Source organism: Muntiacus reevesi, chromosome X, assembly GCF_963930625.1.
Source record: "Muntiacus reevesi chromosome X, mMunRee1.1, whole genome shotgun sequence".
Lineage (NCBI taxonomy): Eukaryota > Metazoa > Chordata > Mammalia > Artiodactyla > Cervidae > Muntiacus > Muntiacus reevesi.
The window spans coordinates 40,228,121-40,248,231 of NC_089271.1; the positions used below are offsets into that span (position 1 = coordinate 40,228,121).

A 20,111-nucleotide genomic window follows, 5' to 3' on the forward strand; every position below is an offset into this window, starting at 1 on the left:
CCCAAGATCGGGAAAAATGATGAAAGTTATAATTAAGGAAGATAAAAATGGTAGTAGTTAGCAGAATAAATTAGATGGGGTGGGACTGGAGAGTATGTAGTAAGATTCCTGCAGTAGTTGGGCAATGAGAAGATTAGGGCCTGATTGAGGTACTGGTAAGTAGGAATGGAAAAGAGAGAGAAAGGTGTAAGATTTATGTTGTTATTAAAATGATTATAATAACATTATTAAAAATGATAAATTAGTCTTAATAATGAGACAGCTGGTGGCAATACTCCCACAATATATGTTAGCATTTATATAATGTACAGTATTGAAGAGATTCACCTGCTCACGCCACCGTCCTTATACCTATGCTTTAAACTTTTATTTTCACAGAAACATGCTGGCTTTTACTTTAACATACAGAGTGATAATGGTTCCAGCAAAACTCATTTGAACATTCAATATTATTCTACACCATCTATTTAGGCAACATATGTGAAACTCTAATATCACAGGAACAAATACCCACCATGGACTAATCCAATACTCTAAATCAAACCGTGGATCTATTCTATTTAAATGGATGATTTTTCAGGTAGAATTTGACTTTTAAACTTTAATTTTGTGGAAGTGATAAAAATCAATACTAAAAATTCTACTTTGAAAGAAATAATATTTAGTTACTAAACATTTCAGGGGAATAAGTAATAGGAGAAAAAGATAAGTAAACAAAGCATTGCCAAGTATTACAGATAGGGTTGCTTGATAAGATAGCCCACCACTATCATACACTCCATCCCCATGCCATCTACTATCTTTCAGCTCCAAATTCACCCTTCACTGCCTGCCCTGTACTGTTGAAGCTGAACTCTTAAGTATCTTTCCAGCTGGCACAAAAGTAAGTTTTGTCACTAAAGGGCATTGGAGGAGAAAGAGGTTTGCCCTCTTGGTTCCAATGTTTTTTTTTTTTCGGTCAGGCTCCTGCAGTAGGTACAGTGTATTTCCAGTGCCCATTGCCCAGCAGCATGCAGCGCCTATCTATGGGCAGGCAACAAGGCAGCAGAGCTTCCTCCAGCACACTCTCTGGCAGCCAGCTGAAAGTTCAAAGGTGAGACATGTACTCAACTAAGGATGGCTTCCCCTGGACTTTGGAGGGCAAATTTCCAAGTCCCACCACCACAGTGTCTCAGGGAACTTCTTTGTATCTGTTGACCCAGGGTCATGCCCTCTCCTATAAGGTTTGTATCTCAGCCGCACCAGGAGGGAGGCTAGTCATCTGGGAGTGTTCTGTTTCAGCTCTTGGGTTTGTGGCTGCTCTCTGTCTGCTATTCTTGTATTTTTCAGAGTTCTCTAGTTCTGACTAGTCAATTCCTCACTATTTAGGTCTCCTGGTAATAATTTATTCATATTAAACTTTTCCTGTTCAAATTACTGTTTTGTTTCTGTCTCCTGACTGGACCTTGACTGATACACCGCCTCCACTCAGAGGGAAAAAAAAAGGCAAAACCATTCTGACTGGGCTCTAAGAGGCCTTTGAAATGACCAGATTATCTAAAGTGATAAAATATTCCCTGTAGATATCTAAGAAATTCTTTCTGTGGAAGAAATGATTGACTGGAATTATGGAAATTAAATGGGTCATGTACAGAGTCAAAGGAAAGAGAGACATCAGTTTTAGCATTATTTTAGAATCAAACATTTATAAAAATGTATTTAAACATTTATAAAACATTTATAAAAATGTATTATAAAACCAACTAGCAGCAACTATGTTTCATTTCCTGAATTTTTCACTTTATCTACACCTGCCTATTCTAATGAAATCAAACTAGATCTGCATTCACCTCTAAGGACCTCTCCACATGAGAATTTTATGACATGTTCAGGACTCTTGAGCTTTCTGGTGGCCATAACACAACTGGTTGACAGATGGTTTGTTCTTCCAAATTGTTTTACAGACCTAAAATTCTTACTAAAAATGAAAAACACTTTATAGTTCAAAAGGTAATCACTATCTGTTTCATTATTAATCTTCTCATGCCAAACCATATTACAAAAAAAAAAACCAAACAAAACAGCCTGCCTAAAATAATTTCCCTATCTTTTGATTACCAAAAATATTTAAATTCAGTTTTAATAAACAGTGCCAGACTAGATTTTTAAATAGTTTCTTTCTAACTGTAGAACACAATATGTCCTTATTTTGGTCTCCTGTTTACAGTGACAAATTATGCACTGCTGTCATATGTATCCTGAATTGGTACTTGATGGAGACATTTGATTCTTTGGCAGAATTTTAGTACTACTTTAGAATGGAGTAGCTACCAGCTATTACAACCTCACTAAACAATGAAGGCAACTAAGTTTAACAAACAAAAATTGGAGAAGGGAAGGGCAACCCACTCCAGTATTCTTGCCTGGAGAATTCCATGTACAGAGGAGACTGGCGGGCTACAGTCCAAGGGGTCACAAAGACTCAGACATGACTGAGTGACTTTCACTTTCAAGTTTAAAAATTACTCACTGTGGCAGATTAAAGACAGCCAGAAATTAGTCATCATCTCTCCCATTCAGAGGTGAGATCTATTTTCCCCCTCTTTCAGTCTTTAGGTGGGCTACATGGCTTCTCTGACCAGTAAAATATAGAGGAAATGAAACTATGCCAGTGAACCTGATGGGGCAATTTCATTAATATATCACCCAAGGAAAAGGTCAGTTTTCATTCCAGTACCAAAGAAGGGCAATGTCAAAGAATGTTCAAACTACCACAAAATTGCATTCATTTCACATGTTAGTAAGGTAATACTCAAAATGTTTCAAGCTAGGCTTCAGCAGTATGTGAACTGAGAACTTCCAGATGTACAAGTTAGGTTTAGAAAAGGCAGAGGAACCAGAGATCAAATTGACAACATTGGTTAGATCATACAGAAAGTCAAGAGAATTCCAGAAAAACATCTACTTCTGCTTCATTGACTACGCTAAAGCTTTGACTGTGTGGATCACAACTGTGAAAAATTCTTAAAAGAGATAGGAATACCAGACCACCTCACCCATCTCCTGAGAAACCTGTATGCAGTTCAAGAAGCAACAGTTAGAACTGGACATGGAACAACGGACTAATTCCAAACTGGGAAAGGAATACGACAAGGCTGTGTATTGTCACCCTGCTTATTTAACTTATATGCAGAGCACATCATGTGAAATGCTGGGCTGGATGAATAACAAGCTGGAATCAAGATTGCAGGGAGAAATATCAACAACCTCAGATATGCAGATGATATCACTCTAATGACAGAAAATGAAGAGGAACTAAAGAGCCTCTTGATGAGGGTGAAAGAGGAGAGTGAAAAAGCTGGCTTAAAAGTTGACAGTCAAAAACTAAGATCATGTGGAGATTCCTTAAAAAAAACTGGAAATAGAACTGCCATATGACCCAGCAATCCCACTCCTGGGCATACACACTGAGGAAACCAGAACTGAAAGAGACATGTGTACCCCAATGTTCATCGCAGCACTGTTTATTATAGCCAGGACACGGAAGCAACCTAGATGCCTATCAGTAGACGAATGGATAAGAAAGCTATGGTACATATACACAATGGAATATTACTCAGCCATTAAAAAGAATTAATTTGAATCCGTTCTAATGAGATGGATGAAACTGGAGCCCATTATACAGAGTGAAGTAAGTCGGAAAGATAAACACCAATACAGTATACTAATGCATATATATGGAATTTAGAAAGATGGTAACGATAACCCTATATGCAAGATAGAAAAAGAGACACAAATGTAAAGAACAGACTTTTGGACTGTGTGGGAGAAGGCGAGGGTGGGATGATCTGAGAGAATAGCATTGAAACATGTATACTATCAAGTGTGAAACAGATTGCCAGCCCAGGTTGGATGCATGAGACAAGTGCTCAGGGCTGGTGCACTGGGAGGACCCAGAGGGATGGGATGGGGAGAGAGGTGGAAGGGGGGTTCAGGATGGGGAACACATGTAAATTCATGGCTGATTCATGTCAATGTATGGCAAAAACCACTACAATATTGTAAAGTAATTAGCTTCCAGCTAATAAAAATAAATGAAAAAAAGAAAAACAAAACTTAGATCATGGTATTAGGTTCCATCACTGCACAGCAAATAGAAGGGGAAAAAGTGGAAGCAGTGACAGACTTTATTTTCTTGGGCTCCAACACCACTGCAGATGGTGACTGCAGCCATGAAATTAAAAGATGCTTGCTCCTTGGAAAGAAAGCTATGATAAACCTAGACAGCATATTAAAAAGCAGAGACACCACTTTGCGGACAAAGGACAGTATAGTCAAAGCTATGCTCTTTCCAGCAGTCATATAGAGATGTGAGAGTTGGACTATAAAGAAAGCTGAGTGCTGAAGAATTGATGCTTTTGAACTGTTATGTTGGAGAAAACTCCTGAGAGCCCCTTGGACGGCAAGAAGATCAAACCAGTCCATCCTAAAGGAAATCAACCCTGAATATTCATTGGAAGGACTAACGCCAAAGCTGAAGCTGCAATATTTCAGCCACCTGATGCAAAAAGCTGACTCATTGGAAAAGATCCTGATGCTGAGAAAGACTGAGGGCAGGAGGAGAAGGGGGCGACAGAAGATGAGATGGTTACATAGCACCACCAACTCAATGGACATGAATATGAACAAACTCTGGGAGATGGTGGAGGATGCAGGAGCCTGGTGTGCTGCAGTCCATGGGGTTGCAAAGAATTGGACATGACTGAATGAGTGACCAAAAGCAACAAGGTCCATGTCACCATACCACTCTGGCCTTTGGTTGAGATTGGTTTTAAGATCTTGGATTTTGTGGAAGGCTAGACTAATAGTTGTCAAATTTCATTTAAAAGAAGACCTAAATATCACTTTATTATAATTCTATCCCTTTAGTCATTCTTGGCTTAATTTGAATAATTAGTTAAGAGGATCTCCTGATAAATTTCCAATTTTTCATGTAAATTGATAAAACTGTTAAGTGCTCTGTGCTGAAGCATTAACCGTATGTTAAGAGAAAACAAGTTTTACTTTTTTTAAAATTTATTTTAATTGGAAGATAATTGCTTTACAATATTGTGATAGTTTTTGCCATAGTGAAAGTGAAAGTGAAGTCGCTCAGTCGTGTCCGACTCTTTGTGACCCCATGGACTGTAGCCTACCAGGATCATCAGTCCATGGGATTTTCCAGGCAAGAATACTGGAGTGTGTTGCAATTTCCTTCTCCAGAGAAAACAAGTTTTAAAAGATATTAGTCATGCTTTGATTATCTTAAGACAAAACTCCAAAAGAAAGTAGCCACCAGGTAAAATCTAAATGGGAAAGGTAAACACACTTGATGATTTCACTTAATAACCCTGAGAGTAAGTTGAAGAAAAAAATAAACCTGAATATACCCTCAAACTAAATGTGATAGAAATATACACTAAAGAGGGATTTCAATTGGTGAACTAGCCAGATGTAGTCAATATACAGTAAGCCAGAAGGTAAAAGGTTAATAAGCCAGCAGGCTTTAATAAACACCCCAGACTTGAGTGGAAAGTTATCTTATTAGCCACTTTGGGGGCAGAGAGTTTATAAAAAGATAATAACTTCCATTAGCATGCTTGATTATTCTACTTTAATTTTTTTTTTTGGAAATGTGTTTTGTAACAGTATTAGAAGAAAGGTCTTTCCTGGCAGCTCAGGCAGTAAAGAATCTGCCGGCAATGCAGGAGACCCAGGTTCGATCCCTGGGTCAGGAAGATCCACTGGAGAAGGGAATCACAATCCACTCCAGTATTCTTGCCTAGAGAATCCCATGGACAGAGGAGCTTGGCAGGCTACTGTCCATGGGGTTGCAAAGAGTCGGACATGCACACATTAAAAGAAAAAGCAACTAACGCACACATTAAAAGAAAAAAAAACCTTCATGTCTTATCAGAGCTTAAAAAACTAACTTCATTATAGTTTTTTTTTTTTTAAAGAGGAAGATGAAATAATTAAACAAATGGAAATGGTAGACTCAGGTGAGAAAGATGAAGATAATCAGAATGAATCTAGGATGAATCACAGTGGAGGATAGGCAAATTATGGCCTACCTACAAAGTGCTAAGCAAAGCTGAGGTGCTTCATAGTTTTCATCATCCTTACTCTTTGAACCAGCTCTCTGAGGACAGTAATACTACCCTCACTTGACACCTAGGAAAGTTGATGTTTATGGAACTTAAGGTCACATCACACAGGACAGATCTGGAATGTCTGACTGAAACTCTTCCCATGCTTTTCCTATAATGGATCTATAAGAAAACCTGTAAAACCTTTAGCTATAACCTATTATAATTTAGTTATAACCTATATAACTAAATATTAAGATATTTATAGTAACATCAAACTTTCCATGAATTTAATAAGAACAAGATAGTATTGTTTTTAGCCTTGTGCAAGACACTGATGTTTTCAAATAACATAAAGGGAGGTGATGAAATTAAAAAGATAAAGCCTAGATTCCCAAGGTCATTAAAAGAAAAAAAAATCACTGAAGAAACAAGGTCAAGATGCAAGAAAGACTTGGTAACATTTTCATTCAGATATTAGATGTGCTAAAAATGTATACACTATAGAGACAAATTGGCAAAGCTTTTCAGAAAACCTGTATTGCTTATAAACTCTGCAGTAAAAAATGAGTAATTTGGAAATCATTCCCAGAGAAGGAAATGGCAACCCACTCCGGTATTCTTGCCTAGAAAACTCCACGGACCGAGGAACCTGGCGGGCTACAGTCCATGGGGTTGCAAACATCAGACACGACTCGGTGACTAAACCACCACCCACCACCCAAACAGTAGTCTTAAAATTCTCTGGCAGGTATTTCTGAAGAGTATACAGAATAGATAAACTCTACCTTGTTTACGGGGATGAAATATAAGGAGACAAAATAAAGGTAAATACCATAGACAATGCCAGGCCAATTCAAACGTGCGTGTATGTGTGCTCAGTCGTGTCCAACTCTTTGCGACTCTTTGGATTGTTAGCTTGCCAGGCTCCTCTGTCCACGGAATCCCTGAGGCAAGAATACTGGACCAGGTGGCCATTTCCTCCTCCAAAGGATCCTCCCCACCCAGGAATGGAACCCGCGTCTCCTAGGTCTCCTGCACTGCAAGTGGATTCTTTACCTGCTGAGCCATCAGGGAAGCCAATTCAAATAGACTAGAGGAATTCTTTCCAAAGCATTTCAGAAATGGCGCTTCTTATGTTGAAACTTTAGATTCGCTTTGAACGAAATGCCTCAGCATTATTTCCTAAGAACCCAGTAAAAATACGAAAACAAGATTCATCTGTGTCTTGAGCTGCTCTCCTTGGTTATTTACTATCAAGAGCAAGGATTATCTGTCTGGATTACTAGATTTCAAGGTACCCATGTTTGATTCCTATATATACTCACCCTGGTACTTAGCATTCTGCATAGAATAGGTACCTAATGAGCCTTTACCCATTAAGACTGATGAGTACTTCTGTGAACTAATAAACAAGATTCTCACTAGGCAAAATGCAAATATCTAAATGGTCTAGAGAAATCTTTATCTCTGACCAGAAAAGCTGACAAGATAAAATGGTTCCATTCTTTCCCCTAGGACACTGTATACCTATTCCTTGTACATAAGTTGTAAATGCACAGCTAGAATTTTCAGTGAACTCACCCATGTAACCAGTACCCAGATCAAGAAACAAGATGACCGGCAAGCATGTCAGAAGCCCCTATATTATGCTCCCTGCCAATCACTACCACCCCGAAAAAGTAACTACTATTTTGATGTTAAATGTCATAGATTACTTATGCTATTTTTGTACTTTAAATAAATGGAACCATAGGGTAGGTAGTCTTTCATGCCTGGCTTCCTTCACTCATCATTTTGCTTATGAGATTCACCTATGTTTCATGTGTAACAAAGGTTCATCCATCCTCTTTACTTTGTAGTATGTTGGTGCAAATGTAATTGTGGTTTTGGAGTGTGAATTTTAAATCATTATGACTAGGCTCAAACACATCTTTATTAATTAAAATAGGAACCATTACAATCAACATATTTTTACCAATAAGAAATAAGTTAGTTTATTCCTGTAGCATGAAAATCTGTGCTTCAGGATTCGATAAACTCTTAGAAAGCATTTTCTGCCTCCTGCTGGTTGTGGAAGCATTTTGCATGCAAAAAGTTGTCGAGGTGCTTGAAGAAGTGAAAACTGGTTGGTGAGAGGTCAGGTGAATATGGCAGATGAGGCAAAACTTCATAGCCCAATTTGTTCAACTTTTGAGGTGTTGGTTGTGTAACGTGCATTGCTGTGGAGAACTGGGTCCATTTTGTTGACCAATTCTGACTATAGGCATTGTCGGTTTTGGTGAATCTCAATGATTTGTTGAGCATACTTCTCAGATGTAATAGTTTTGCCAGTATTCAGAAAGCTATAGTGGATCAGACTGGCAGCAGACCACTAAACAGTGACCAAGACTTTTTTTGGGTTCAAGTTAGGCTTTGGAAAGTGCTTTGGAGCTTCTTCTTGGTCCAACCACCGAGCTGATTGTCACTGGTTGTTGTATAAAATCCACTTTTCATCACACAAGAAACGGTTTGTTGTTGTTGCATAGAATAAGAGAAGATGATGCTTCAAGATGACAATTTTTCTTTCAATTAGCAATAATTGCGCCTTGGATAAACCTCATTGGCTATGATACTGCCACTGCACAAAGCTTGACAGTTTTTCTTGATTTGTGGTCAGCTCATGAGGCATCCACTTATCAAGCTTTTGCACCTTTCCAATTTGCTTCAAATGCCTAATGACAGTAGAATGGTTGACACTGAATTTTTTGGCAACTTCTCATATAGTTGTAAGAGGATCAGCTTTGATGATCCTCTCAATTGATCTTTGAGAACTAATGATGGCCAGTTATTACACTCCTCATCTTCAAGGCAGTCTTCTCCTTTGCAAAACTTCTTGAACCACCCCTGCACTGTACGTTCATTAGCAGTTCCTGGGCCAAATATGTTGCTGATATTTTGCAAGTTATCTCTGCTGTTTTATAACCCGTTTTGAACTTGAATAAGAAAATCACTTGAATTTGCTTTTGGTCTAATATCATTTCCCTTCCCTAGTCTAAATAAATATAAAATAAATAGCAAGTAATGTCATGAGCAAAAAAACAAAAGAAAAAAAGCAAGAAATGCACAGTAAAATGATATATAACATAACCAAATTTATTTAAGAATATATTCCAATATCAAACAGCGAAGTTCAACAATGCAAAATGGCAATTACTTTTGCACCAACCTAATAGCACTCCACTGTATGAATATACTACAATTTATTTATGCCATTCTACAGCTATTGGACATTTGGATTATTTCCAATTCAGGATTAGTATAATTCTGCAAAAAGCATTCTTGTACATGTTTTCTGGTGAACATCCGTTGAGGAATTTCTGATGGGTATATATCTAGGAGTGAAAATGCTAGGTTGTTAAAGTATATACACATCAGTTTTGGTCTCTATTCCTAAATAGCTTATCAGAGTGGTTGAACTAATTTATACCCTTGTTACAGTGAGTTTTGGTGGTTCTATGTCTTCACCAACATTTGAAATTGTCATTTTCAGTTTTTAGTAACATGGTTGGGAGAGCAGTGGTAATACCCTGTGGTATTAACTTGCATGTCTCTGATGACAAATGACATAGTGTATAGTTTACTAATCATTCGAATAAATTTATTTTCCTGAATTATTTTCCAAGTCCTTTGTCCATTCCTGAGACTTCCTGATCTTTCTCTGGGATCTCTACAGAAATTACTTTCAGGATACCTAGACTTGAATTTCACATATAAGAAGGGTACCACCCACTACCATAACTAATTATATGACCTCATTATAGCAAGCTGCCAAGCGAGCTTCCGAACCAAAGTAGTCTGGATATGCTAGAGTGCTAAGTCAGGTAAGAAGGGATAGATAAGCACAGTACTAAAATCATGTGATAATCAAAGTATTAGAATTAGGACTCCAACTTTGGAGTTGTAATCATCAAAGTGTAACAACAGCCTATTCACTTTTTACAGATGTAATCTTTGCAAAAGAGCATAAACTTTCTTCTTTTCATCAACTATTACACTGATCTTTTATTTTGTCATCCTGAGTATGTGTGAGTGAGTGAGTGTGTGTGTGGGCATGCTCAGTTGTTTCTGATTCTCTGTGACCCCATGGACTATAGCCTATCAGGCTCCTCTATCCATGGAATTTTCCAGGCAAGAATACTGTAGTGGGGTGCCATCTCCTCTTCCAGAGGAGTTGGTATCAATAAAATTTTGAGACTTGCTGTTTCTTTTTTTCTATTGGAACCATATGTTCTATTTTATTTGTGTGCTCAGTTGTATCCAATTCTCTGCAATCCCATGGACTTGTAGTCTGCCAGGCTCTGCTGTCCATGGGATTTCCCAGGTAAGAATACTGGAGTGGGTGGCCATTTCCTGCTCTAGGGGATCTTCTTGACCCAAGGATCAAGCCCACATTTCCTGCATTGGCAGGTGGTTTCTTTACCACTGACCACCTGGAAAGCTCATCCCTAGAATCTTCAGTAAATTCACAAAACTTATATGACATTCCTTCACTCACTCAATAAATACGTACTGAATATCTACTCTGTGTCAGACATAGGTCTAGATGTTCAGAGTAAAGTTGTGAGGAAAACAAGGAAAAATTTCTGTCTCCAATCCACACACACATTTTGTTTGTGGCAGAGGAGGCATATGAATACAAAGGTAGCTACACTCTAGGATACAAAGCCTGAGGACTAACAGTCTGATATGTATGGAAAAAATGGGCATTAGAGTCCAAAAGGCAGACCAACTTGGGTTCAACTGGCTCTATCATTTCTGTTCATCAATCAAAAAGTTCTCTCACTTCTCTAATCCTCAATATCCTCATACACAAAATGTAGATAACAAATATTTTGCAGGATTTCTTGGAAGAATAGATGAGATGACAAACATAAACAATACCTAACAACAGGCCTAGCATTTTAAACAGTGAGGGATCTGGACATGGCAGCAATGAAAAGGGGAATATGCCTATTCATTTGGTTACTGGTGAAATCTTCACTACAAAGAGAAACAAAATTGACTCTGTTTATACATACATATTGCTTTTTTTGATGTACTACTACCAAAATCATGGTATTTTGGTAGTCAGTTATTCACGCTGTTGAAGAGGTGAGCAGTTAAGATTACAAAGCAAAAATTCATATGACAGAAAATTTTTTATTTATTATTTTTTTACCACTCAGCAAAAATTTAGTGGCTAAGTTTACTATCAGGCTAAGTAAATCTCCAAACCCAGCCATTCACCTTGTGCAAATCAAATTTAGGCTTTAGTCAAATTACAAATTATTTCTAATCAAGGTCTTTCAAGACTCAGAAGTTGATTCCAAGCTTATCTACGAAAGGTGCCACTGTAAAAGTTTGATTTTTACTTACACAGTCCTTGGGTATATCCTCTTTCTAACTCTAAGTACCTATGATTTTCTATGAGACTAAAAACAAATGTGATCTCAAATGAAATGTACAGTTTTTATCCAAATAATGTCCTAAGAAATAATTTCTACTGGGTTGTTTTATAAGTGATGGAACTGGTTTCTAAAAGGAGAGTAACCTAATAATAGGAACCAGCAATTCGAGACTCTCCACTGATGAAGACTGACCTAGATTTGAAGGCTCTGATTACAGATCACCATAACAAATGTAATAGTGAAAAAGTCTGAAATACTGAGGGAATTACCAAATGTGACAAAGGGACATAAAGTGGGCAAACACTTTGGAAAAATAGTGCTGATGTATAGACCTGTCCGAGGTAGGGTTGACACAAACCTTCAATTTGTAAAAAATGCAATATCTGCAAAGGTCAATAAAGCAAAGGGCAATAAAACAAGATGTCTATATATACTGTTGATTCATTAATATTGAACTTCGGCCAACAGTCCTATAACTCACGAATGACTAAGCTTATCTAACACTTGAATTTTCTCTGTAGGGCACAATGCAATCTTACTGTGCTTATGAACACTAGACAATACTTTTAGTACTATTCTTGGGGACCACCTGAAGCAGCAAACTAACACAAAGTTGCAAAAAAAAAAAAATATATATATATATATAGCACTAAATAGATCATAAAAGAACCCTTGTTTATATCATGAGAGCCAGAAAAAGAAGGCAGAGTGTGGCCTGTTCGACCTCAGCTGGGAATGTGTGCACAGGGTGATTCAAATTTTTTGCCACTCTGCACATGTCTGTGAATGACTGTGAAAGTGCCAAGCATATTCATTTTGGGGTTACAAATAAATTTTAGCCAGTAAGCAAATTTGCAAATACAGATTCTCTGAATCAGGATAGACTGTCCATAAATGTTCATAGCAGCATCATGCATAATAGCTAAAAATGATACAATCCAAATGTCATTAACTAATACATGAATACACAAAATGTGGTACATCCACACAGGGGAATGTTATTTGGCTCTATAAAGGAATGAAGTACTGGTATATGCTACAACTTGGATGAACCCTGAAGACACGTTAAGTGAAAGAAGCCAGGCACAAAGGTCACATATTGTATGATTCTATTTATACGGAATGTCCTCAATAGGCAAATCCACAAGAGAGAGAAAGCAGATAAGTGGTTGACAGAGGCTGGGGAGGGGTTAGATAACATGTGTCTACTAATGGGAATGGGGTTTCTATTAGGGGTAATGAAAATGGCCTGGAAACAGACAGTGATGAGGTTTGCACAAGTCTGTGAATATACTAAAAGCAAATGAATTGTATAATTTAAAGAGGTAAATTTTATGGGATATGAATTTATAAAAAAAAGCTATTATGAAAATAGACTGCACTCCAAATATGCTCAAATTTTTGTGGCTTAATTATCCATTTTGTGTATGAGCATATAGATCATGAGAAAATTTTAAAAAGATGTTTTTTCATTTTAAAATTATCATACTTAGCAGAAAGTGCAAAGATAGTACAGAGAGGTTCTTAATTCACTCTCTCCCTGGTGGTAACACCTTTTGTAGCTAAGTGGAAAGTATTAGTCACTCAGTCATGTCTGACTCTGCAACCCCAGGGACTGTAGCCCACCAGGCTCCTCTGTGCACAAGATTCTCCAGGCAAGAACTCTGGAGTGGGGTGCTATTCCCTTCTCCAGAGGGTCTTCCTGACCCAGCGATCGAACCTGGGTCTCCTGCATTGCCAGCAGATCCTTTACCATCTGAGCCATCAGGGAAGATCCCTTATGTACCTAACTGTAGTATAATATAAAAACCAGGAAAGTGAAATTGGTAAAAACAACAGGCCTTATTCAGATTCCACCAGTTTTACATAGACTCATGCGTATGTGTAGAGCTAACTAATTTTATCACAATGTGTAAATTCACAGTCACCGCAACAGAGACACAGAACTATTCCACAAAGATCCCCCACAACATTCCTAACATACTACCCTTTATAGTCACACCTACCCCTCTTCATGCTCCTCACACAAGCTTTGTGGTCCCCAGTACCTGACAGTCATTAATCCATCTTCCAGTTCTATAATTTTATCACTTTGAAACCTATACAAAGAAAATAATACAGTATATGACCTTTACAAATAGTTTTTTTAAAATACAGCATTAATTTCCTTGAGATTTTTAAATACAGCATAATCCCCAAATTCCCAAATAGCTGTATGCGTACATAGGTTTCTAGTCTTTTTTCTTCTTTCTGCTGAGTAGTAGTCCATGGTATGGATGTACCACAATTTGGTTCATCATTAACCCACTGCGGGACATTTCAGTTCTTTCTAAATTTTACCTCCTTCAGATAGAACCACTATGAAAACCTGATTGCAGGTGTTGGTGTGAAAACAGGTTTTCCTTTCTCTGGGATGTACATTTCCCTGGAGTACAATACTTAGACTGTATGGCAAATTGTTTTTCCATAGTGACTACACAACTTTAAATTCCAAACAGCAACATATGAAAGATGCAGTTTCCCTATATCCTTGCCAGATATGGTGCTATCATCTTAAAAAATTTCAGCTGTTGTAATAGTTGTATAGTGATACCTCACTGTGGCTTAAATTTGTACTTCTCTAATGATGTCGCACATATTTTCATGTGCTTGGGAGGAACCTGTACAATCCTTTTTGGGAAAATGTTTCTTTTACCCACTGCCTAATTAGATGATTTCTCTCCCTTATGCCCTACTTCCTCCTGTACATGCACATGCTCTTTGTCTATCTCCCTTTATTACTGTTGAGATTCTTTTTTTTTTTTAATCTACAAACTGTGAATTTGGTATCATGTCTAAGACCTTCATCTACCAGGTCCCAAAGATTTTCTAGTATGTCTTTAAAAAGTTCTGGAGTTTTATGTTTTACATGTAAAGTTAGCATTCAGTTTGAATTAATTTTTATATAAGATGTGAGGTTTATGTTGAGGTACAATTTTTGGCCTATGGATAGCTAATTGCTCTACTACTTTTAAAATATAAAACACCCTATCTGTTCTTCATTGAATAGGATTTGAACCTTTCTCAAAAATCAGTTGGTTGTATCTATGTGGGGCTACTTCTGGGCAATCTAATGTGTTGCAATGAAGTATGTGTCTATCGCTCTGCCAGTACTACACTTAAATAACTACAGCCATATAAGTCTTAAAATGGGGTGAATGATTTGTCTCATTTCATTATAATTTTTTCAAAATTTCCTATGCTTTTGTCTTTCCATATGAGAATAAGCTTTCTATATACACAGCAAATCTTCCTGGGGTTTTAACTGGAACTGGAGCAAATCTAGAGAGTAATTTGGGGAGAAATGACATCTTTACTATATTGAGCCTTCCAATCCATGAACACAGTACATTTCTCCATTTATTTAGATCTTTGATTTCTTTCATCAGAGTTCTGTAGTTTTTTAACATACATGGCTTCTACAGGTTTAGTGGGATTTATACCTAAGAATTTCATTTTGCTTTGGGTGATTGCAAATAATATTTTGTTTTTAACTGTAGTTTCCAGGTGTTCTTTGCTAGTATATAGGGATACAGAAATAGAATTTTGCTATGTTCATCTCATATTATTGATAAACTCACATTAGCTTTAAGAGGTTTGTTTTTTGGTAATTCTTTGTGATTTTGTACAAAGACTTTCATGTCATTTGCAAATATGAGCAGTTTCATTTCTTCCTTTCCAATCTAAATGCTTCTATTTCCTTTTCCAGTCTGACTGAGGTGGCTTTCAGCATTAGGCTTAATAAGAATGGTCACCATACACATCCTTTGTTCCCATTCTGAGGAGAAAATCATTTTGAGTATATTTTTCCAAAAGATGTAAGGTCTAGATTCTAGATTGTCTAGATTCTTCAATCTAGATTAAATGTCTGGATTCTTCTTTTTGGCATATGGATATCTAGATGTTCCAGCAGCATTTGTTGAAAAGACTATCCTTTCTCCAATGGATTCCTTTTGCTACTTTGTTAAAGACCAGCTGACTCTATTTGTATGGATCTACTTCTGGGCTCCCATTTATATTCCATTAATCTATTTGCTGACTCTTTCACAAATACCACACTGTCTTGATTACTGTAGCTTTAAAGTAAGCATTGAAGTTGAATAGTGTCAGTCCACCAACTACATTCTTTTCATCTTCTTTGATTTCTACCATGAGTTTTACCCAGTTTTCTTTGTACAGAGCTTGTATGTTTTATGAAATTTACACATTTAAGTATTTCAGTATTTTTACTGCTAATGTAATGGCACTGAATTTTGAATTTCAAATTCCAATTGCACACTGTTTATATACAGGAAAATAGTTAACTTCCGTGTATCAACCATGGGACTTGAAACCTTTCTACAATCACTCATTAGTTCTAGGAGGTTCTTGTTGTTAATTCTTTGAGACTTTCTACATAGTGATATCATCTAATGATAAAGTTTTATTTCTTCTTTCCCAAACTATATAGCATTAATTTCTTTATCCTGTCATATTGCATTAGCTAGGACTTCCATGTAGGAAGCTGAATAGTTGTGGTAAGCAGGGACATCCTTGCTTTGTTCCCAATTTAAGAGAGAAAGCATCTACTGTCTTACCAATAAGTATGATGTTGCCTATAGGTTGTTTTTTTTTTTTAAATAGCTCCTCTTTACCAGGTTGAAGAAGTTTCCTTCTGTTTGTATGTTGCTGGAAGTTTTTATTCATGAATGGGTATTGGATTTGTCAAATACTTTTTCTGCATCTATTGATATGATCAAGTGATTTTTCTTCTTTGTCCTATTATATGATAGCTTTCAGTAAATGATTTTTGAATGATGAACCAGCCTACTGTACCCTTCATTTCTTTTTTTTCCCCTTTATTTTTACTAGTTGGAGGCTAATTACTTTACAATATTGTAGTGGTTTTTGACATACACTGACATGAATCAGCCATGGATTTACATGTGGTCCCCATAATATTCTACTGTAAGTAATGTTTCATTTTGTTTATCCATTCATCAGTTGATAAACCTTTCATTTGTTTCCACAGTTAGGATGCAGTGAATGAATAATGCTGCTATAAACATTTGTGTACCAAGTTTTGCATCAACACATATTTTCAATGCTCAGGAACATACCTTGGAGTGGAATTGCTAGGTTACAGGGTAAGTCTATGTTTAACTTTTGAGGAACTAGCACACTGTTTTCCATAGTAGTTCTACCATTTTATATTCCTGCCAGTAACATATGAGGATTCCAATTTTCACACCCTTGCCAACATATGTCCCTGTCTTTTGAGTATAGCCATCCTAGTAGGTGTATCTCATTATGGTTTAGATTTCCATTTCCCTAATGATGCTGAGCATACTTTGACATGTTTATTGACAACCCTTAAATCTTCCATTCCCAAGAAAAAGAAATGCAAAAAAGCAAAATGGCTGTCTGAGGAGTCCGTACAAATGGCTGTGAAAAGAAGAGAAGTGAAAAGCAAGGGTGAAAAGGAAAGATATACCCATTTGAATGCAGAGATCCAAAGAACAGCATCATCTTTTAGGATGTCATTTACCTAGAGCCAGACATCCTGGAATGTGAAGTCAAGTGGGCCTTGGGAAGCATCACTATGAACAAAGCTAGTGAAGGTGATGAAATTCCAGTTGAGCTATTTCAAATCCTAAAAGATGATGCTGTGAAAGTGCTGCACTTAATATGCCAGCAAATTTGGAAAACTCAGCAGTGACCACAGGACTGAAAAAGGTCAGTTTTCATTCCAATCCCAAAGAAAGGCAATGCCAAAGAATGCTCAAACTACTGCACAATTGCATTCATCTCACATGCTAGTAAAGTAATGCTCAAAATTCTCCAAGCCAGGTTTCAGCAACAAGTGAACCGTGAACTTCCAGATGTTCAAGCTGGATTTAGAAAAGGCGGAGGAATCAGAGATCAAATTGCCAACATCCGTCAGATCATCAAAAAAGCAAGAGAGTCCAGAAAAACATCTACTTATGCTTTATTGACTATGCCAAAGCCTCTGACTGTATGAATCACAACAAACTGTGGAAAATTCTTCCAGAGATGGGAATACCAGACCAGACCATCTTACCTGCCTCTTGAGAAATCTGTATGCAGGTCAGGAAGCAACAGTTAGAGCTGGACATGGAACAACAGACTGGTTCCAAATAGGGAAAGGAGTATGTCAAGGCTGTATAATGTCACCCTGTTTATTTAACTTATATGCAGAGTACATCATGACAAACGCTGGGCTAGATGAAGCACAAGATGGAATCAAGATTGCTGGGAGAAATATCAATAACCTCAGATATGCAGATGACACCACTCTTATGACAGAAAGTGAAGAGGAACTAAAGAGCTTCTTGATGAAAGTGAAAGAGGAGAGTGAAAAAGATGGCTTAAAGCTCAACATTCAGAAAACTAATATCATGGCATCTGGTCCCATCACCTCATGGCAAATAGATGGGGAAACAGTGGAAACTGTGACAGACTTTATTATCTTGGGCTCCAAAATCACTGCAGATGGTGACTGCAGCCATGAAATTAAAAGATGCTTACTCCTTAGAGGAAAAGTTATGACCAACCTAGACAGCATATTAAAAAGCAGAGACATTACTTTGCCAACAAAGGTTCGTCTAGTCAAGGCTATGGTTTTTCCAGTAGTCATGCATGGATGTGAGAGTTGGATTGTGACGAAAGCTGACCACCAAAGAACTGATGCTTTTGAACTGTGGTGTTGGAGAAGACTCTTGAGAGTCCCTTGGACTGCAAGGAGATCCAACCAGTCCATCCTAAAGGAAATCAGTCCTGAATATTCACTGGAAGGGCTGATTCTGAAGCTGTAACTCTAATACTTTGGACACCTGATGCAAAGAACTGACTCATTTGAAAAGACCTTGATGCTGGGAAAGATCGAAGGCGGGAGAAGGGGACGACAGAGGATGAGATAGTTGGATGGCATCACCGACTCAATGGACATGAGTTTGAGTGAACTGCATGAGCTGGTGATGGACAGGGAGGCCTGGTGTGTTGCAGTCCATGGGGTTGCAAAGAGTTGCAAAGTGACTGAACTGAACTGAAATCTTCTTTGAAGAAATGTCTATTCGAACCAATTATTGATTTTAACTGAGTGTCTTTTTATTGACTTTTCAGTGGTCTTTGTATATTTCAGATAATATATCCTTCTTAGACACATGATTTTGAAATGTTTTTTCCCATCCTGTGTCTTATCTTTTCACTTTCTTGACAGTGTCCTTCGAAGCACAAAAGTTTTCCATTTTGATGAAGTCCAAGTTATTTATGTTTTTCTTTGGTTGCTTGTGCTGTAGGTTTCACACCTACAAAACCATTACTTAATTCAAGGTTATAATTTATTCTCATGTTATCTCCTAAAAGTTTTATAGTTTTAACTCATACATTAAAATTTTTATCTATTTTGAATTAATTTTTGTATATAGTACATGATAGGGGGCCAGCTTTGTGCTTTTGTCCACCTGTCCTAGTACCTCTGATTTGGAGAGATTATTCTTTCTTCATTGAATCACCTTGGGACTGTTGTGGAAGATAATTTGACTGTAAGTGTATGGCTTATTATTAGATTCTCAATTCACTTCCATTAGTCTATACGTCAATCCTTTATGCCAGTACCACACTATGTGTATTAAAGTAGCTTTGCAGAAAACTTTAAAGGGGGAAAATATAAGTCCAGCTTTGTCCTTTCCCCTCAAGATTATTATGGATATTCGGCGTTCCCTTGGCTTTCTGTGTGAATTTTATAACCAGCTTTGCAATTTCTACAAAAGTGATGGCAAGAATTTTGACAGGGATTGCATCAAATCTGTAGATCAATCTGGGAATACTATTATCTAAATAATATTAGGTCTTCTGAATGATGAACATGGGATGGATCTCCATTTACTATATCCTTAGTTTTTCAATAATATTTTATCTTTTTTATTAAAAAGATTGTTTTTGGCTGCACTGGGTCTTCACTGCTGTGCACAAGCTTTCTCTAGTTGCAGAGAGCAGGACCTGTGTGTTGCAGTCTGTGAGCTTCTCACTGCAGTGGCTTCTCTTGTGGAGCACAGGCTCTAGGTACTTGTGCTCCAGTAGCTGACATACGTGGGCTCAGAAGTTGTCGCTTGTGGGCTCCACAGTGCTAGCTCTGTAGTTGTGCCACATAGGCTTTATTGCTCCACAACATGTGGGAGATCCCCAAACCAGGGATGGAATTGTATACCGTGCCTTGGCAGGCAGATTCCCAACCACTAGACCACTAGGGAAGCCCCTCAGCAATATTTTATTCTTTTCAGTTTACAAATATTATATTTAATATTTCCTTGTCAAATATAATTATTTTATTCTCTTCAGTGCTATATTAAGTACATTTGTAGTCTTAAATTCATTTTTCTATTGATCCTGTATCCTGCAACCTTCCTAAACACATTTATCAAAATTATATCAAATACATGGTTTTTGGTGGATTTTTTTAGAGTGCCCTACATACATGATCAAGGCTTCTGCAAACAGAAGTTTTATTTCTTCCTTTCCAATCTGGATACATTTC

General features: G+C 37.3%; 1 protein-coding gene and 1 pseudogene across 8 annotated transcripts in view; both read right to left on the reverse strand.

The window, feature by feature from the left end:
• Positions 1 to 20,111, reverse strand: part of CASK (calcium/calmodulin dependent serine protein kinase) — a 369,874-nt gene that overhangs the window by 267,994 nt on the left and 81,769 nt on the right. The window lies entirely within an intron of this gene.
• On the reverse strand, positions 8,665 to 8,739 carry LOC136155015 (U4 spliceosomal RNA; annotated as a pseudogene).